The 18334-nt window shown below is 42.2% G+C and overlaps 1 protein-coding gene across 2 annotated transcripts in view; it reads left to right on the top strand.

Annotated features, from left to right (window-relative positions):
- ENAH (ENAH actin regulator) overlaps positions 1–18334 on the top strand; it is a 668777-nt gene that overhangs the window by 125313 nt on the left and 525130 nt on the right. The window lies entirely within an intron of this gene.

Here is an 18334-nt window from a genome sequence, read left to right as displayed (position 1 = left end):
CATCTTCCTTTAAATATTCATGAAACCCCCGTCCTCCTAAATACCAACTCAACCCCCATAAAACGAATTCCAATCTCCCTTTTACTAATCACGTAAACCCCCATCTCCTATTTACTAATTCAAATCCTTCATACATACTAATCCCTCACACCTTCACCCCTAAATACTAAACCCAAACCCCTATAAACTAATCCCTAACCCCCACCCCATTAAAATTAACCCCTCTTACCTGTTCCTCTGTGACTGCGATGCTCCTCCGAACTCTTCCCTGCCCGAACACTAGACTGACTTAGCCTTAACCACGCACATGCGTGGTTAAGGCTGAGTCGTTCGGGCAAGTAGTCGTTCCGCTTTTGTGATTCCGGAACTCGTTTTTCCGGAGTCCTTGTTCAGGATGTTTCCCACAAAACAGCCATGGCTGCAATGTCCCTGGCACAAAGTTAATAATATTAGCAATAGGTCTCTCAAAATCTGCATGATTAATCACTCAATCAAAGATATAATCTTAATCTCCCCGTGCCTAACGGAGGGACGCGCAGAGGGACGCGCGCGCGCACACACACAGATGCACACACACAGATGCACACACACAGATGCGCACACGCACACACGCACACGCACACACAGATGCGCACACGCACACACAGGCGCGCACACAGGCTCGCGCGCGCGCACACAGGCTCGCGCACGCGCACGCACACAGACGCGCGCACGCACGCAGACGCACGCACGCAGACGCACGCACGCAGACGCACGCACGCACACGCGTGCACACAGACGCACACATCAGCCAGCTTTAACGATTTTTTTTAATGTAGCAATTTTTCTCCAAACATCAGATTACGAGTTCTGAAAATACACACATTTTGGTCCTTTATTACACACACTCAAATTTACCCCCTCTTACCTGTTCCTCTGTGACTGCGATGCTCCTCCGAACTCTTCCCTGCCCGAACACTAGACTGACTTAGCCTTAACCACGCACATGCGTGGTTAAGGCTGAGTCGTTCGGGCAAGTAGTCGTTCCGCTTTTGTGATTCCGGAACTCGTTTTTCCGGAGTCCTTGTTCAGGATGTTTCCCACAAAACAGCCATGGCTGCAATGTCCCTGGCACAAAGTTAATAATATTAGCAATAGGTCTCTCAAAATCTGCATGATTAATCACTCAATCAAAGATATAATCTTAATCTCCCCGTGCCTAACGGAGGGACGCGCAGAGGGACGCGCGCGCGCACACACACAGATGCACACACACAGATGCACACACACACACAGATGCGCACACGCACACACAGGCGCGCACACAGGCTCGCGCGCGCGCACACAGGCTCGCGCACGCACACAGACGCGCGCACGCACGCAGACGCACGCACACGCGTGCACACAGACGCACACATCAGCCAGCTTTAACGATTTTTTTTAATGTAGCAATTTTTCTCCAAACATCAGATTACGAGTTCTGAAAATACACACATTTTGGTCCTTTATTACACACACTCAAATTTGGTATGCAAATTCAACCAATCAAAACATTCTAGTTTAGTAAGCTGGGCTGCACAGTTTTCCACAGATCCAAACCTGAGCTCGGTCTTGACTGGAAAAAGTCCACCTACAAACTTCGACCAGTGCAAAAGCAAACATACAAAAACAAGCATTGGCATAGCCAATAGGTCTCGCTTTTGGGACCTTTATAGGTATTTAGTTATGCAGCACAATATCCTTGGTGCAACATCATCAACTGTTGCATGGCTAAACACTTATAAGGTCCCAAAGGCGAGACCTATAGGCTATGCCAATGCTTGTTTTCCTATGTCACATGCCCTCTCCTTTACCCCTCATTCACATTCCATCTGGCCTTTCCTCCCCTATCTCGCCAGCCCTCTCTTCTGCTCTTTATTCCCCAACTCTTGCCCTTTTCTTCCCATCTCTTCCATCCCCTTTCGTTCATTTCTTCCCTTTCCATCCCTTTACCTTCCATTCCCTTTCCTTTCTCTTCCACTCGTTTTCCTTTCTTTTTTTTATTCCCTTCCCCTCTTCCCAAACTCTCCTCTCCCCCATTAGTTTTCACTCCATTCCTTTCTTCCCAACCTCTTCTATCCGCTCACCTTCATCCCTCCTCATCCGCTCCTTAACCCATCTCATCCCTACTTTTCCCTTTTCTCTTCCCTCCCCTTCCTTTCCTATTTCACCTGCCCTCCCCTGTACCCTTCAGTCCCCTTCCATCTTTCTCTTTCATTCAATACCTTAAAAACATTCCCTATATCTCTGGCTAAACACTTATAAGGTCCCAAAGGTGAGATCTATTGGCCATGCCAGTACTTGTTGTATCTTCCGCTGTGATTTGGAGACCCATGATGGGATTATGAACACTCAAGAAACCTGACCAGTGTTTGACCAGGGTGAAATCTGATCTTGTTTGTTTTAATACGTACTGTTGCCGAAAAGAAGCATTAACAAAGTTTCAGTAGATAAGTTGCATGATAGTGCTAGATGTACTCTGTGCTGCAATGGCCCATAGATGTGTGCAATAAAACAGAACTCTTCTTTCACTTTCTGCCCCTGCTCCCCGGACATTTTTGGTCTAACCCAAACTAACAAACTTAGATTGAGGGTTTATTTAACAGCCTCATAACAAAAAAAATAAACTTCTCAGCCTGAACTTACCAGTTTACTTACGGCGCTAGTTGGAATTGAGTGAGGAAGGTAAGCTTTGACCTTTGGGAAGAAAAAAGCAGTTGGCTTCCATGGTGCACCAACATTCGCTGAAGTAGCCTTTATATTTTAGCAGTTTTCTTTCTTTGTTCGGTATGCTTTAGTATCGATGTCTGTTACCATGTTTTTAATTATTTAAAAATACTTGATTAAAATGTTTTTCTAGGCATAACCAGGCTTCAGTTGACCTAATTAGGCCTAGTCAGCCTGCGTTTACATTAATTTTACAGAGGCAGAAAAGATTTGTGCTTTTGTAAATTACGTGAACTTGTTTGCTATGTGCAGGTTTCTTTTCTCTTTCCATTTCAGAAAATAAGCAAAATGGAATTAATTTCATGGTGGTGTTTACTTGGCTTCCTGCTCGAGGAACACAAATGAATACATTTCAGTTTGACTTGTGCAGAATGTTTCTGTATTTGTAGCAATCAATCAATATTTGTAAAGTGCAGTGATATGGAGAGGTTAACCAGGCGCTTGCTGTAGCTCTCGTTCGATGAACCAGGTCATGTGCCTCTTCCTGAAGTCTGTCAGCGAGGGTGGAGGGAGAGGTTGTTCCAGGCTTTGGTGGTGAGAAAAGAGAAGGAACGTCCTGTGGTGTGGTAGCAGCTTGCAGGATAGATCTGGGCGAGGTGAGTGGAGGTTCCGTGGGCGGGTGGTAGAGGGGGCGGTGGAATTGCAGATGATGGTTCAAGCAGGTGGGTCCTTGGTCGTGGAGGGCTTTGTAGGCGTGAGTCAAGAGCTTGAAATGGCATCTCCTCTGGACCGGTAGCCTCTGGAGGTCTTTCAAGTGCTGGGATATGTGGATTCTCTTTGGCAGGTTGACTATCAGTCTGGCAGCTGTATTCTGGATTCTCTGGGCTCTTTGCATGAGTTCGGCGGTGGTGCCTCTATAGAGTGCGTTGTCGTGTTCTAGTCGGCTGGTGATGAGGACATGTGCTGCAGTCTTCCTGGTGGTGATGGGGAGTCACTCGAAGATTTTGTGGAGCGGTTGGAAGCATTGTGAGGAGGTACTGTTGACCTGACGTTTCATGGAGCAAACCCATGATTCTTTACTACGATTTGATGTAACAAATCATTCATCATTTATACTGTTTTGTTTATTTGTTGCACACGTTTTGCTAATTCATTCATTCCCTGTGTTCTCCTTATTAAATTTATGCTAGAAAGTAGTTGTTTCTAAATGTTTCTTAATTGATGCGCTCCATGTTCTTACAAGGCCTTTGGTATGTGTATGTAACTTTATTACTACAGCCCTATTTTGTTAGATTTCATCATGAGTGTGTGACTTTCGCTGCCTGAAACCTTAAAAAGGTCCCTTTTTTGGGGGATATGTGCCAGGCCTTTTGCTTACTTCCTTGAAGTCCATCTCCGTGTCAGTCTGTCTATACTTTGTTCTATTTTTGCTTTCTAACTGAGCAGTAGGTCTTCCTGCCTGGTAATTTATTCTTAGAATTATTGCCCACTTTCTTCCAAGAGTACAGTACGGGTAAATATTCAGGGTATATTCAAGCTCGAGGTCGGTGGTGTCAAGGATATCCACTTAAGAAATGTATGTACAATAAACTTGAAATGGAAATCATTTGCATAGTAAGTAGTTAGGATGAAAATCCGGCATGGCTAGGTTTCACGACTATGCATAAGGTCATTTTGCTGGGTTCCCTGTTAGTAGACGTTTAGATTCAAGTCCTTTAACACACTCCACAAAGAAAATTGATATTTTTCTTACTTTTCTGATATGATAGTGATTTAAATTAAATGTACATCCTTTGTGGCTGCTACTAGAGTTTCTTGAATCAAGACGAAGGGCAGCGTTCCTCATTAGTAAGTGAATTTCCCTGCTGTTTTTTAAACATTTTGCGCGCGTGTGTGTGTGTGTGTGTGTGTGTGTGTGTGTGTGTGTATATGTGTGTGTGTGTTATATATATCATTCATTCAAAATAACAGTCGTCACTGTAGTTCTTGTCAGGTCAGAGTTTCCATAGGAAGAGTCTTTTTTTTTTTTTTTCTCGTTTTGCTAACAACTCTGGCTCAATTTAACATCTGCATGAAACCAAAAAAGGCTCAGCCACCTTGGCTCCAACGTTTTGGGGTAATTCGTCAAGCGGGGGCCAAGACGAAGGGGTGTCCCAAAAACGTTGATTTTTCCTATAGGAAACTCCTGTCCATGATATAGAAAATGCAGCTGAACAGAATTATGCAAAAGTTGGCAAAAAGTTAGAACTTTGCTCATAGCGTGCTTTTTGTGGTTTGGTGTAAACCCATTCAGCAGTCTTCGAGAAATATGCATTTAAAGAGTAGTTCAGGGTGTCATAAAAGGGTAAAAAAAATAATGGGTATATCCAGACTGTTGGTCCTGCAGTACCAAAGGAGGGGGGAAAAAAAAGTCCTCGGATATTGACCGTAGGAACTTTTACTCCTTTTGGCCATTTAAAGGAAGACTCCCATTTTACTGAGGGATCTGATTGGATGGCCGCAATCCAGTGAACTGTTGCATCCAGCATTACAGGACTGACTGTGTTGAAAAACGTAGTATAAGCGGGCAGGGTACGGACACCTTAACCCTGTGGCACTTGTAGGAGGGGGACCCAGAGGGACTCCACCATTCACCTATCCCAACCAGGGGAAAAACGAAAAATATTTTACCCAGTGGGTACTGCTGTACTCCGACAATACAAGGCCCAGTGAAGCCCTTCTACGAAGCACTGCAGTATAAGCTTCTTCTACCACTGTTTGCTGCAGAGTCCCGGGGAGGGGGGGGGGGAAATTGGTTTGTGTGTATATGACTGAAGTGATTTGAGTGTCTTTATTGATGTCATGAATCATGTAATAGTGAGGTCATAAGCAGTGCATGGCAGGGGCACAGGTGATAAGCTCAGCAAATAAGAACTTGCAAATTTCAGGTTTTTGGGGGGACTTTCAAACCGTTTTATTCATCACCTAACTATACTACTGTTTTTTCAGGGAATTTCATTTTATTTTCACTTAAGCTGTGATCTTATCATATGGGGATATCTATAACATTACTCAGTGGCAGTTGCGACAGTGTAGTTCTAGTTAGAACCTAGTTACCATAGGAAATAGATTTGTTTTGCTAATAAATTTGGGTACCATTAGACAAATTTTCATTAAGTTTGAAGTAAGAAATAATTCATCCACCTCCGCTCTTTCCTGAACAGTTTTTACGGTGATCCGTCAAGGATTGGGGGAAGAGGGGTGGACCCAAAACAAAATTTTCCAATGCAATTTCTCAGGATATTTTTGAGCAATTCTACAGCCAAAACGGCTTAACAGAATTGCACCAAATTAAGAAAACTAGATCTTCATATTCACAAAGATTGCTTTTTGTGATTTGATATCCATCTGTTCAGTAGTTTTGATGTTCAAAATTTATAGATATCTGAATGTTTAGGTACATGATCTCCGACGCGCAACTAAATGGAGCTAGCCAAATGGCGCCGGAGGATTTTTCCCCTGTTTGCTAGAACAATTTTGCGGGAGCGAGAGGTCTTTGTGAGCTTGCGCTTCAATTAGGTAGCCGCAACTTAAAACGTTGCAGCTGCCATTACAGAAATCAGGGACTCTGTCTCGGTGTCCTGAACATTTCTAAAAGGAAAAAAAAAAAAAGGTCTAAGGGGGCAGGATAGGGATACCCCAGCCCCCTGGGCCTTATTGGAGCGACCTGGGCGAGAACCACTGGCAAGACTCCTTGGTTTGCACAGGTCGGTATAGAAAAATAATCATACTTTACCTTAAATCCTAGAAATTCACAAAAAAAAAACCAAATGTTAAGGTTTAACGTTGGGTGAAGATGTCCGTTAAACCGTAACATTTTAACTTTAAATCACTTGATTTAACTACAACTGGTGAATTTCAATTAATCCTAACTTTCGCCCTCACCATGCACTGCTTATGACCTCATAGATTACAACACTCATGACACTTTCTATGATATTGATGACAACTCAAATGACATTGACATAACTGCGCATAGTGAGAGCGCAAGTTATACTTGAGTCAATTATGACTGAATTAGTGTTTTTTTTTTTTGTTTCAAATATTAGTTTTTAACTGACTGTTTCACCAAAGGGAAAATTTATCTAATTCCTAAAGTGTATATATTTTCCAACACCTGACAGCTTGACACAATCTTACTTTACAGAAACACTCCACCAATACATTTTTTTTTTTAAGTAACTTTAAGGGTTTTAACAAAAACACACAGGTGTACAGCCATTGTCTGTGCACAGTAGTGGTATCTTGTGATTTGAGTAGCAATTGCAGTGCAGAACCACTCATTACATATAATCGAAGCAGCCTCTCAGTCGACTTCCATAGCCAGTCCACTCCACAGATAACTTTAAGTGAAACCCCCTCACTTACTCTCTTATTAGGTATGGCGCGTGCAGTCTCTGCTAAAAGGGGACTGTAAAGACCTTCACAGGCTATGCAACTTACTTTAAAAAACAATCTTGGGATCTAACCCATCTGTGGGCTATATTCTACCTTTGCTAATCAACTTTTAATGTCTTGTGTTTTGAAATTCGTTTTTATGGTAGCAATTATTTAGTATCTCATTCGGAAGTTGTTTAATTTGTTGCAAACTAAAATTATTTTTTGTATTGTAAGAATATTTCACATTTTAGAGTTCATTTTACAACACAAGATATTAATTTACTTTAACCTGATAATTTTCCAATGCTATTGCCTCCACCCTGTGATTGTGGAATTTGTTCTGCACATTTATTCCTCTGTGTTAAGACACATCTTGATTTTTTAGATTTGAGTAATTGTAACATACTTGAACATATTAAAGCAACTGCAGTGCTCGTAGACTAGAACCCCAACTGGAAACTGACCGAAACATTTCCATTGCTAATTTTATGTGCTGGGAGGAATCCTAAATGGTGCATATTGCAAATGAGGACACCTAGAGTCAGATGGTGTCGGAAATGGGGTTCATATTTGGGAGGGGATCGCCCTTAACTGAATAAACCCTCTCTATTTTGGTCGCAACTTAGTTTTGAGCAATCTTTGCTCAAACCCTTGTAGTTCGGGCACAAGCAGCAGGCACTCTCAGAGAAGTGTGTGCTAAGTTCAATCTGTACGTCAAACCTAAAGTAAAAAGGCACAGCATAATACAATTTCCACACCGATTTATAAAATGGAGAAAAATGTAATGAGCGAAAAGATACCAAGATCATAAAAATGAATTAAGGGGAGGCTGAAATTTTCATTTTTCCAGTTATAAGGCAAACTGAAAGTTAAACACTATGGGAAAACAGTTTGCATTCGATTGGTAACTGGACGCAATTTCAGGCTGACTGCGATGGAGCAAAGATGGACAACACCAAGTCAGTGTCCTGGTCAAAGGTTTTATATTCAGTGCTCAGCTGCTGGAAAGCTGCTTCTATTCAACCTTACATCCCTCTTTCCTGTGGCTGGTGCCGGACTGTCTATGAGGGCCCTAGTGATGATTAGAAGCCCTCTGGGCATACCCAAGTGAAGAGATGGTGCTAATGTTACCTTTTCCCCTAGTGGATCCCTCCAACTGCAAAATCCTCACCTAGTGGATTTCCATAGTGCCAGACTGCATTTGTAAACATATGCTTGCTGGTTGGTGGTGCTGTACAATGCACGTTGATGCTGTTCCACTTCAGAAGTGATGAACGTAGTCGCATATAAGCATCTGTTCCTTTTCCCCTGTGCCTTCAGATGCAGATCATGTGCTCCACTTCATTTTTTTTTTAATTATAAGAAGGAAGATTTTTTTCTTCCGAAACTGTTTCAATGTGCCAGGAATGTCACAGCCAAAACGACAGGATTTAAGCCTTGTACGGACTATTGTGAACCGGTGTCATTGACAGATCCTCCAAGAGATGTGCATCTGGGGCTTGTGTTTTTCACACTTCACCAAGGCTTGTGGCGGCTGGCCCATTTGAACCCTAAGGCCATCTCAGAACGTGAGGCGAAGTGCTATATAGTGAAACATCAGATGGATGTGTGCTGGTCTCGCTCCAAGAGAAAAGAGGGCTCTGGTCTCTGGTGGAGTCCTGCCTTCACATTAGTCTGCTGGAATAGCGGGTGATCCACTTGGTGTTGAAGGCCTTCCTGCCCTCTGTTAAGGGATGGCTGGTTCGCATGGATAACTCCACCGCCATGAGGTACTTCAACAAGCTGAGTGGGATCCTAAGTCCTGTGCCAAGAGGCTCAATACCTCTGGAGCTGGCTGAAGCATCAGAGGATTTCCCCAGTGGTACCACCTGGCAGATTCTTTAAACACTAGGGCAGATGAACTCAGCTGGCAGTGCCTGTAGGATCATGAGTGGCAGTTCTACCCAATGGTGACATAAGACCTCTTCAAACATTGGAGATACCCTGGCTCAATCTCTTCGCACCTCTGAGAATGAGCAATGTTCATATGTTTGTTTACTAGAGTTTTCAAGAAGGCTGCCTCTCAGATGTATTCCATCTAGAGAGTCTAGAATGGGGCTCCTGTATGCCTTCCCGCCACACTGGAGTTCTAAAGTGCAGCAACCACAGCACCCAAGATATTCTGGTAGCTCCTCATTTGGCTAGGAGTGTATTAGTACCAGAACGTCTGGGATGGAGCATCCGTCCTCCAGTCAGGCAGCTGCTTCATGAGGAGCTCCTGCTGCAGCAGCAGGGCAGGGCCTTACACCCAAGCCTATGCAACCACCGCCACCACCTCCATGCATGGCGATGGAGTGGTTGTTGATACCCTCTGGTCTTCCTCCCAAAGTAGTTGGTGTCATTTTCACAGCCAGGTGTCCGTCGTAGAAATCTGTGTATTCAAGGCTCTGGGTCATACTTGTGTCTTGGTGCAATACATACCAGCTGGACCCGTTGCAGGGCAAAAATGTTGGCGGCGGTGGTGGTGTGTGCTTTGCTTTTGGCTCGGCAAGGTCTTGATCTGGACACAGTTAAAAGTTTATCCGTTGGCCATTTGGGCCTTTATACACTTGCTGGATCCAACATCTTTTGCAATTTACCGTTATATTTGCATTCCCTAAACTTTTTACAGCATAACTTCCTGCTAAGCTTTTCATGATGCCACAAGAGTTCCAATGTGTACTGCACAGACACTTAGCTACCGTTTTGCAGTGGTAAACTGCACCAACTAAAGCTATACTAAACTACAGCCAGCAGATCGGAGTCCAGAAAAAAGGCAAAATATTTGGGTGACTATTCAGAAAATGCAGATTTGTTACAGATGGGTAAAATGATAGAAGCTGCAACACAGCAGGCTATCTGTTCCTAATGTATTCTGTTATTTTTGGCACTTACGAATATGATCTGATACTACTTAGCTCAAATCTGGTCATATGCCTGTTGCAACGGTTGTACGTGTGGAAGTGGATAATTGACAGCTAATGACATGCTCTTTAAGGGTTAATGATTATGTTTCAACGACTATTTGAACAGTTCTTGGCATAAGAAGTAATCTGAAATGGGCAAATAGATATAAAATCGAAACAAAGGCAGACAAACTCATGGCTTACAAATATTTGCTCCGTTTGCTTTTATGCTTTTCAGAAGTCGTTAGTGTAGCCGGCTTCAGCCTCCTTTGATTGACAAAGGAAGCCTGCTTGTGAAAAAAATGTTTATACCTATTATCCCAAACCATCGCGATCAGGGAGTATAGAATGTACTCTTATTACTACCATAAGTTATTGATAATCCACTGCTTGCTTTGCAAATGTACGTAGCAGCTGGTTGAATGACAATTGCCAGTTTATAAAACTGAAGAGGGTCTTGATTGTCCGTAACATAAAAAGTTAAAGACTTTAGTTAAGAAATAATTGACGTCTGGAGTGGACAGGCATTGTTGCTGTACAGGTGAACGGAATCAGCCATATATTGAATAGCAATACAACTTAGCTGACAGATCGATTCCTAGTAAAAGGGTGTTTAGGTCTTTTGGAGGGTTTTGAATAAAGATAATAGAAAGGACTGGATTGGTTGACGTTCACTAGTTAGAAGTGCTAGAGTAGAAGCGTGCTAGTGAGTGAACGAAAATAAAATGGCAGAAGCGCAAAACTTTAAAAGGAAAAACGCTGCTGGAGTGGAAGCCCATGGAGATGTTTAAGATGAGAAGGTGTGTGGCTCCGAAGGGTCCAGCTCGGTAGGACCCTAGCTGCAAAGTTCTTAATTTATTGGGTGTTACAAATGGATTTCCGTGGAAGTCCGTAGTGCAGGGAATTGCAGTAGTCAATACAAGATGGAAAATGTTCACAAACGACTGTCTACTATAATTCCTCAGGCAGTAAAGGAAGAACTTTGCAAAGCATGAGTAAATATTAAACAGAAGATTTAATTGCATTAATCGGTTTTGAGAATGATCGTGAAAGAAATTTATTTTTTAGTTAATTAAAACCAAAAACATTGTTCCAAAACCTCAGTTACATTGTACCGTTAAAAGCACATGAACATATAAACATTTAAAACTTACGATTACGTCCATTATTTTAAACATTCCATTTGAAAGTTTAAAATGTACATCAACTGGTGATGCACCACCTTTTTTGTACCATTCATTAAAATTAATTGATCTTATTACAGTATAAAATTGTTATTAAAAACTGGCAATGACCACTAGGCCGCACTGTGACCAAATTCATTGTGCAATTACTTTCTTATAACTGATTACATTTTTTATTAAGTGGCAAATAAGTTGCGGATCCTTTGAGTCAAGGCATTTTAATATGGCAGATCTGCAGGTGCGAATGCCTCTCGTTGAACTGTCTCCAACAGTTGAGTGTTGCGAATCTAAAGCTGGGAAAATGCATATTAGATGTATAAAATCCTGTGTGCGTGACCCACAGAGTGCATGCTTGTGGACCCTGGTACTTCCAGCTGGGCAGGTCTGCGTTGAATGGCAACTTCCCCATACGTAACTCTAAAAACGTGTTTTTTAAGTAGGGAGAAAAGGGAAGACCCAAATATGCAGCTGGCTCTAATTTTGTGTAGGAATGTAATCCCATCCATGCGTGGGCTCGCCGACTTAACGTTGCTTTATCTTCTAGTAGCGAGTGCTTTTTTACCGCCTTTTTCATAAGCTGAAACAAGGCCAGAGGTAGTTTACGCTGCCAGAGGTCAGCTGTCCTGGTGATTTGTAGCGAAGCCTGCAGATACTTTGCGTAGACAGACTGAGGGTCATCTTGTAGAGCGTCCCAAAGAGCGTTGTTGATCTCAAGCCAGATTTTGTACCAAGTTTATATCGCCCCGTACCTTCCGCACAATTGTTGTTGCAGCCCGAACTCTAATCGAACCTGGGCCGGTCAAATCACATGGCAAGGAAAATACCCTTTTGTACACTTGTGTTTGTAGTCTGTCTAGTATCACAGCATTATTTCTGTACTGAACAACACTTCCGTACGCAATAGTTGGTAGCAGTTTAGCTTTGACTGCTAGTAATGGGGTGAACAGCGGGAGTTTTAGGGTTTTTGATAAACTACAGAACGCGAATATTAAGGTGTTTCCCTTTTTTGTGTGGCCTCGTTCTGCTTTAGAAAGGAGAACCTTCGATCCAAATATATCCCAAGATATTTATAACTGCTCATCACTTCCAACCTTGTGTTGTTGATTGTGAATATCGTTTGATTATGAAGACTGTGAGTTATCATTTATTTCCATCAAATTTGTTTTGGCGAAGTCAGCTAGCTCTTTAATTGCTCTTGCAAGCCAATTCTCGTGTAGCTTAGAACGATGTCATCCGCGTAGGACAGATGTGTTAATGTTGGTATACCCAGAAGCGGAGGATGGGAGTTAACCACCTTGGTGTCAAATCGACCATAAATAGGTTGAACAAGTGTGGGGCCAAGACACAACCTTGCTTTAATCCCTACTAGTATAGATCTTCCTGGTGTGTTTCGGTCCGTCTGCAATTTTTACCTGCATCCAAGTGTCGGTATATAAATCCATTATTGGTTTCAGTATTGATTCTGGTAGACCATGTTGGTTCAGTTTGCCCCACAGACTGCGTCTACTGACACTGTTGAATGCTGCATTAAAATCCACAAAGCATAGATGCAGTTTTTTGTTGCTCCCGTAGGCTTTTATCAGCAATCAGCCCTAACGCTAGGGCATTTGTGATTGTACCTGTGCCCTGGCGGAAGCCCGACTGGTTGTTGGATTATTTTATTCGCGTCGGACCAGCTTGTTAAGTTTGCTAAAATCAAGGATGCATAATATTTGGCCTCTGCATCTATTAACACAATCAGACGATAAATGGCGGGGTTTGTGTGCTCTCCTGCTTTAAATACTGGATTAATTATTGAGCCTCTCCAGCTTTCTGGGAGGCAGCTAGTTGAGCCTACCAGATGAAACAGACAGCACATCTTTGTTGCCCAAAAGTTGGGTTCTTGGGAGGATAAATTGCTTGGGGTACTCCATTCGGGCCCGGGGCCCCATTGAGCCTACTTTTTACTATGGCCTTTGAGATCTCCTCTTCGGAGTAGGGTAGGTATGGCTGTTGTTTTACCCCATCATGTGTTGTGTTCTTTCTTGTTGTTGTTTTGGAGCGCTTATCCACCCTATTACTGTGCTTATTCAAGGTCACCGAAGCTGTTTGTTCTACCTTTAAAATGGTTTCAAGGGAGTTTATCCCGCTTTTGTTTCATACTGAGAATGTGATGATTAGGTGTTGTACCCAAGCAGGCTCTGTGACACAAGTCGCGTTTATGACTTCGACGTTCTGGACAGAGAATTTACTTGGTCCCAGAAAGCTCTGGCATGCGATTGCTTTGCGTAATGTAATAATTATGTCCAAAAGTTATGTTGTATTTGTCTTCTCAAATTAGTTTTTTTGTATTTCTTCTTTAATTGGTGTACTTGCTCCTATGTAATAGTGGATGCACTTGGTTGCTGTGTCAACCTAATTGCTCTTCTCAGTTGCTTCCTTAGGGTTCAGGCAGCTTGACTTAGATGTTTTCTGTAATTTATCCTCTTTTTACTTTGCAGTTTTGTCGATGCCCCTGACTGTGAAAGGGTTGCCAGGAAAATAATGCATGTTTCAATCGTCAAGCTTTTTTGGGATTCACATCAATAACTCCAAGCTTTCTCAAGGGATTTTTTGGAGTCTTGGCACTGCAGGGTTCTGCAGGCCGTCATAAGGGGGACCAGATCATGGCAGCTACTCAAAATAGCAGCAGCTCTGTTTTGTCTAAGTTTAATTACATTAATTGTATAGCCATCCACTGCTACTGCCACCATGCAGGCCTAAATGTTCTGGGCTTATGCTTGAATTTCTTCAGTGAAGGAAACCACAATTGCATGACATCTGCTTATGGCCCTATTGCTGCAGATGAGCTCCATAAAAGGAGCCCGATAAATATAAAAAATGCGGATCTCGGACATGGTCCTTGAACCCCACAGACTAAGGAATTTGCTTTAGCACTTAACAGCCTTAGTAGCGCTGCTTGACTCGTATTGGTTAAAAATGACACCATATACTTCAGGGCTTTACCTTGATTAACAATTGACTTGAGCCTGAAGCAGAGAACATGGCTAAACACTGCCAAAAGCAGCACTTAAATGGAGTGTTGCACTGCTCCTTTTTTCTAGTAGCATCCACATGAGAAGGGGAGTGTCTGTCCTTTGTAAACCCAGCTTGAAAGTTAGCTAGCAGATTATTATTCTCAATCTGTGCAGAAAGTTGAAGATTGATGCCTCTTTTCACAATTTTAGATTAGAAAGGAAGACTGGTCAATAGTTGCTCAACACAATTGGTTCAGCCATTGGCTTCTTTCACTGGGATCTACCTTGCTTCCAAGATTGGGGCACTGTCACAAGTTCTAGTAAGGCATTGTATAGTTGGCCTACTTGACTGATCCATGTCCCACATTGCTATTCAATATCACTAGGAATCTTATTGTACTATCCCTAGTGATATTGAATATCAACGTGGGACATGGATCATTTGACCATCCAGATTTAATCCCAATATTCTTAAATTCCTAAAAGCATATGTTATGCAGATTTGTAAAGCGCACTATCACTTGGGAGGGTTTCCTAGCACTGAGCAGGTGTAAATTTAGGCACACATAGAGCCTAGTGGGACTACTTAAAAAAACGAGGTCTTCATCTTATTGTGGAATTAAAGAAGTGAGGAGGAGGATCTTGCGTGTAGTAGCAGGTCATTCCATGCTTTAGGAGCGATGTAGAACTAGACTGACAGATCTGGTTTTCCATGTTCGTGGGATCAGTGCAAGTAAGAGTCCGAACGAGTGGAGGTGTCTGAAAATCTGTAAAAACCAGATGCGATTGAGGTATGCTGGGCCAGTATTAATTTAGTGCCTTAGAAGTGTGGGTGAGAGTTTGAATTGTGCTAGTCTGTGAAGGGGGGAGCCAGTGGAGCTCCTTCAGGTATGGTGTGATGAGTGTGTGGTTTGGGGGGTTAAGTGTGATTCTGGCCGCTGAGTTCTGATTCTGGCCGCTGAGTTCTGAATGATCTGCAGCCTTCTGGTGTGTTTTTGGTGATCCCGGCATAGTGTTCACACAGTCCAGCTTGCTTATGACAGTTGTGTCCTTGACTGTTTTTTGATTGGGCACCATTTGAAAATATTCCTTCGCATCTTCACGGTATAGAAGCATGCAACAGTGATAGCATTGACTTGGGCGGTCATGTTGAGTTTACTGTTGTGTGATGAACCCGAGATTTTTGTCCTAACTGGAGTCGCGTGGTTCCCCAAGATCACAATTTCAGTCTCATTAGTGTTCAACTTTATACAGATGGTCTGAAAATGCTTCAGGCAGTGCTTACTGCTTTCCCGAACAGACATTTAATCATCACTACAGATATTTGCAACCCTGTCATCTGCCCTCCTTTGATGTATTGTATTGTATTTTTCTTTCTTCAAAAAGATATGACCGTTCACATAGGCCTAAGTAAGGGGCCTCATCTAAGTTTGTATTAGGAGGCTAAAAAAATGCTTTCCCACCCTAAATATGTCTCTAGACAAGTTTTCTGTGGACCGAATAACAAAAGCATAGTATACTGATATAGTTTTTTTTTTTTACACAATGTTTTATAAATGTTCATTTCTTGTAAATATGCCGATTTCTTATGTGCACTCTAATTCGCTCTTTAGTGCTGCTGCAAGGTGATAGGGAGACCCTTTTATGACATCCAATTTAAACCAGACTACTGCCTAAGGCTGGTGTAATCTTCTCAAATTGTACAACACTAGTCTCAATAGTGATATCAAACTTTATTTCATAAGCAAGTCATAGTCTAAAAAAGGAAAGTGTTGGGAGGAAATAGATGTGATTACAAATATTTGGTAGCCAGTAGAATTCCAGCAAATACATTATTGGCTCCTTAAATGCAAGCATGATAATTTTATAAATTACTACTGTGCCATAAGAAATTGCTGCATTTGGAGGGAGAAATTGGTCTTCCTTGCAATGCAAGATTATTTCAGTAGCTGTCTGTCGGCCGATGGTCATAGAGGGTAAGATGCTACCATTCCTGGTCATTTGGATGAAAACCTAGGCAGAGGATATCATTATTGAATATGTCCAGCCCCATCCGCTGCAGCACTCTTGGGAGTTCTGTTGCCAAACCCAAGGTAGTACCAAAGGGGACTGTTTATTGGAATATGGGAATTGTTTGGCTTTAATTGGATGACATCCTCTAGCTGTCTTAACTCTAAAAGCCTAGAGTGTCATCTGAACAGTTCAGTGGATTTGACCATAAAGATTCTCTAGTTGGTAGCTGTTGGCTGGTGCTTCTCATAAGCTGTTTTGCTTTTACCAATAAAACAAATTATGCTTTTTGGAAGGGTACGGCTCTACTTCTCAAAAAATGCGAGAGTTGAGTGCTTGAACCTAGCATAGTTTGAGGAGCGACGGTGGTCGGAGGGCCGATTTTACCTTAAGGAGTGTTGAGGTGAAGGGCAAGCAAAGCATCCAGAACCACACATATACCAAGTCTGTCTGATTTTTGCTTTAGGATGCAAAAGGACACTTGAAAATGAAAATAACTCTTGTCCCAAAAAGTTTAAGGACTTATTAAATGATTCGATTTGAGTTTTATTGTGCGCGAACAAATACCCGGAGGTGTCTAGGCACTAAAAGGTGAAGGAACATAGAGAAAAGTTAGATTTTAGTGAAAAGTCAGGTTTTTAAAAGCTTTCAGAAACACCAGAGGAAGCTGTCCAGTTTTTGTTGTACAGACCAGAAAGCTCCTACCTGCCCTAGGAGAGCTTGTAGGAAGGCACCACCAAATGAATCGCTGAGCTGAACCCGAGGGTCCTATTCGGTACATACTTTCTACGTTTTTCTATTCAGAAGGTTGGACCTGGTCCCTGAAGCGCTTTATAGGTCATGCAAAGCGCTTTGAAGAGTCCTTTGAACAGGGATCCAATGCAGTCTTACCAAAGCCTGTGAAGCCGACTAGAACCTCATGATTTCAATACGCAATCTTGCTCCTGTGTTTTGTAGAATGTGCAGTTTTTTCAGTTGGACCTTGGGTAGGTTGACAAAGACCATTACAATAGTCAGTCTTGGGGATTACAAGGCAGAGGACCACTGTATTCAGTATACTAGGCGGAAGAAATATGGTTGTTTTCCTAATTGTGCAGCATGAGGAAGGATGTAGAAATTATTTTATTAGCTTGTTCTTTGTAAGTAAGTTTGGTGTCTACCAGGATACCCAGATTGTTTACTCTTTTGCAGGAACAGGAGGATAACCCAATTCCTTAATTTTTTTTTTTTCTTCAATGTGTAGTACTTTCACATAGTAAAATAATTCAGCCGATTTGTGATTTTTGCAAACGTACATAGTCACAAAAAATCATATGTGCCAAGTATCAACATTGTTTGTTTTTAACAAAACGGATTATGAAATATTAAATCCGGCAATCGGGGAGACTTTGGTGTAGGTTGTCTCAAAAGATGCAGCCCGTGTGTATGTGTGCAAAAAGAGAATAAATGGCAAGGAACCAAACTAATCCACAATTCGTAAAGTAAGTAATTTCTTTCTGGTTTTCTCAGCAATTCAATGTTTAGATTCTTTATAAATGTATTAAAGTTACATTTTTTTTTTTTTTGCGAAGATCCTGTGGGACCTGAAAGGAAGTGAGTGACATTTGCAGCAGTCAGAAGCAGAAGTGCATCCATTCTTTTGCTTCAGAATTCACATTTGCAGACTGCATTCTTTGAAGTTCACCAACGCTAGCAGAATATTCCGTGTATTGAGGAGGTGCTTTGGAGAAAATTATATGGTCTTGTTAAAGCCCTCAACTAGTTCTGGATATTGGTGCAGAGTAATAGTTCTGAGGCATGAAGAGGAGTATGCAGCGCAGTTTGATAGTTTACGGTTAACACAACTGAAGAGCTATTAAAAAGAAAATTCTATCTCTCTCCAAACGAACAGAAGGTGTCAAAGCCTGGTTCCACAGCGTTTTATTAAGCCGATGAGTGGCATGCTGCACTTACATTGAATTCCCTTCACTATCGCGTTACTGCTCCATGCACGAGCCTTGTTCACAGGCGCAGCAGGTTACCAGAGTGAAGTAACTACTCCATTTAAATGCAGGTAGGATACGCCCTATCACAGTCCTTTTGGAAAATACGACTGCCAGCATGCACTTTGTGTAAA

Source organism: Triturus cristatus, chromosome 6, assembly GCF_964204655.1.
Source record: "Triturus cristatus chromosome 6, aTriCri1.1, whole genome shotgun sequence".
In the NCBI taxonomy this organism is placed as follows: domain Eukaryota; kingdom Metazoa; phylum Chordata; class Amphibia; order Caudata; family Salamandridae; genus Triturus; species Triturus cristatus.
Note: the sequence above shows the minus strand (reverse complement) of the source record. Positions and strands in the feature narration are given on the sequence as shown.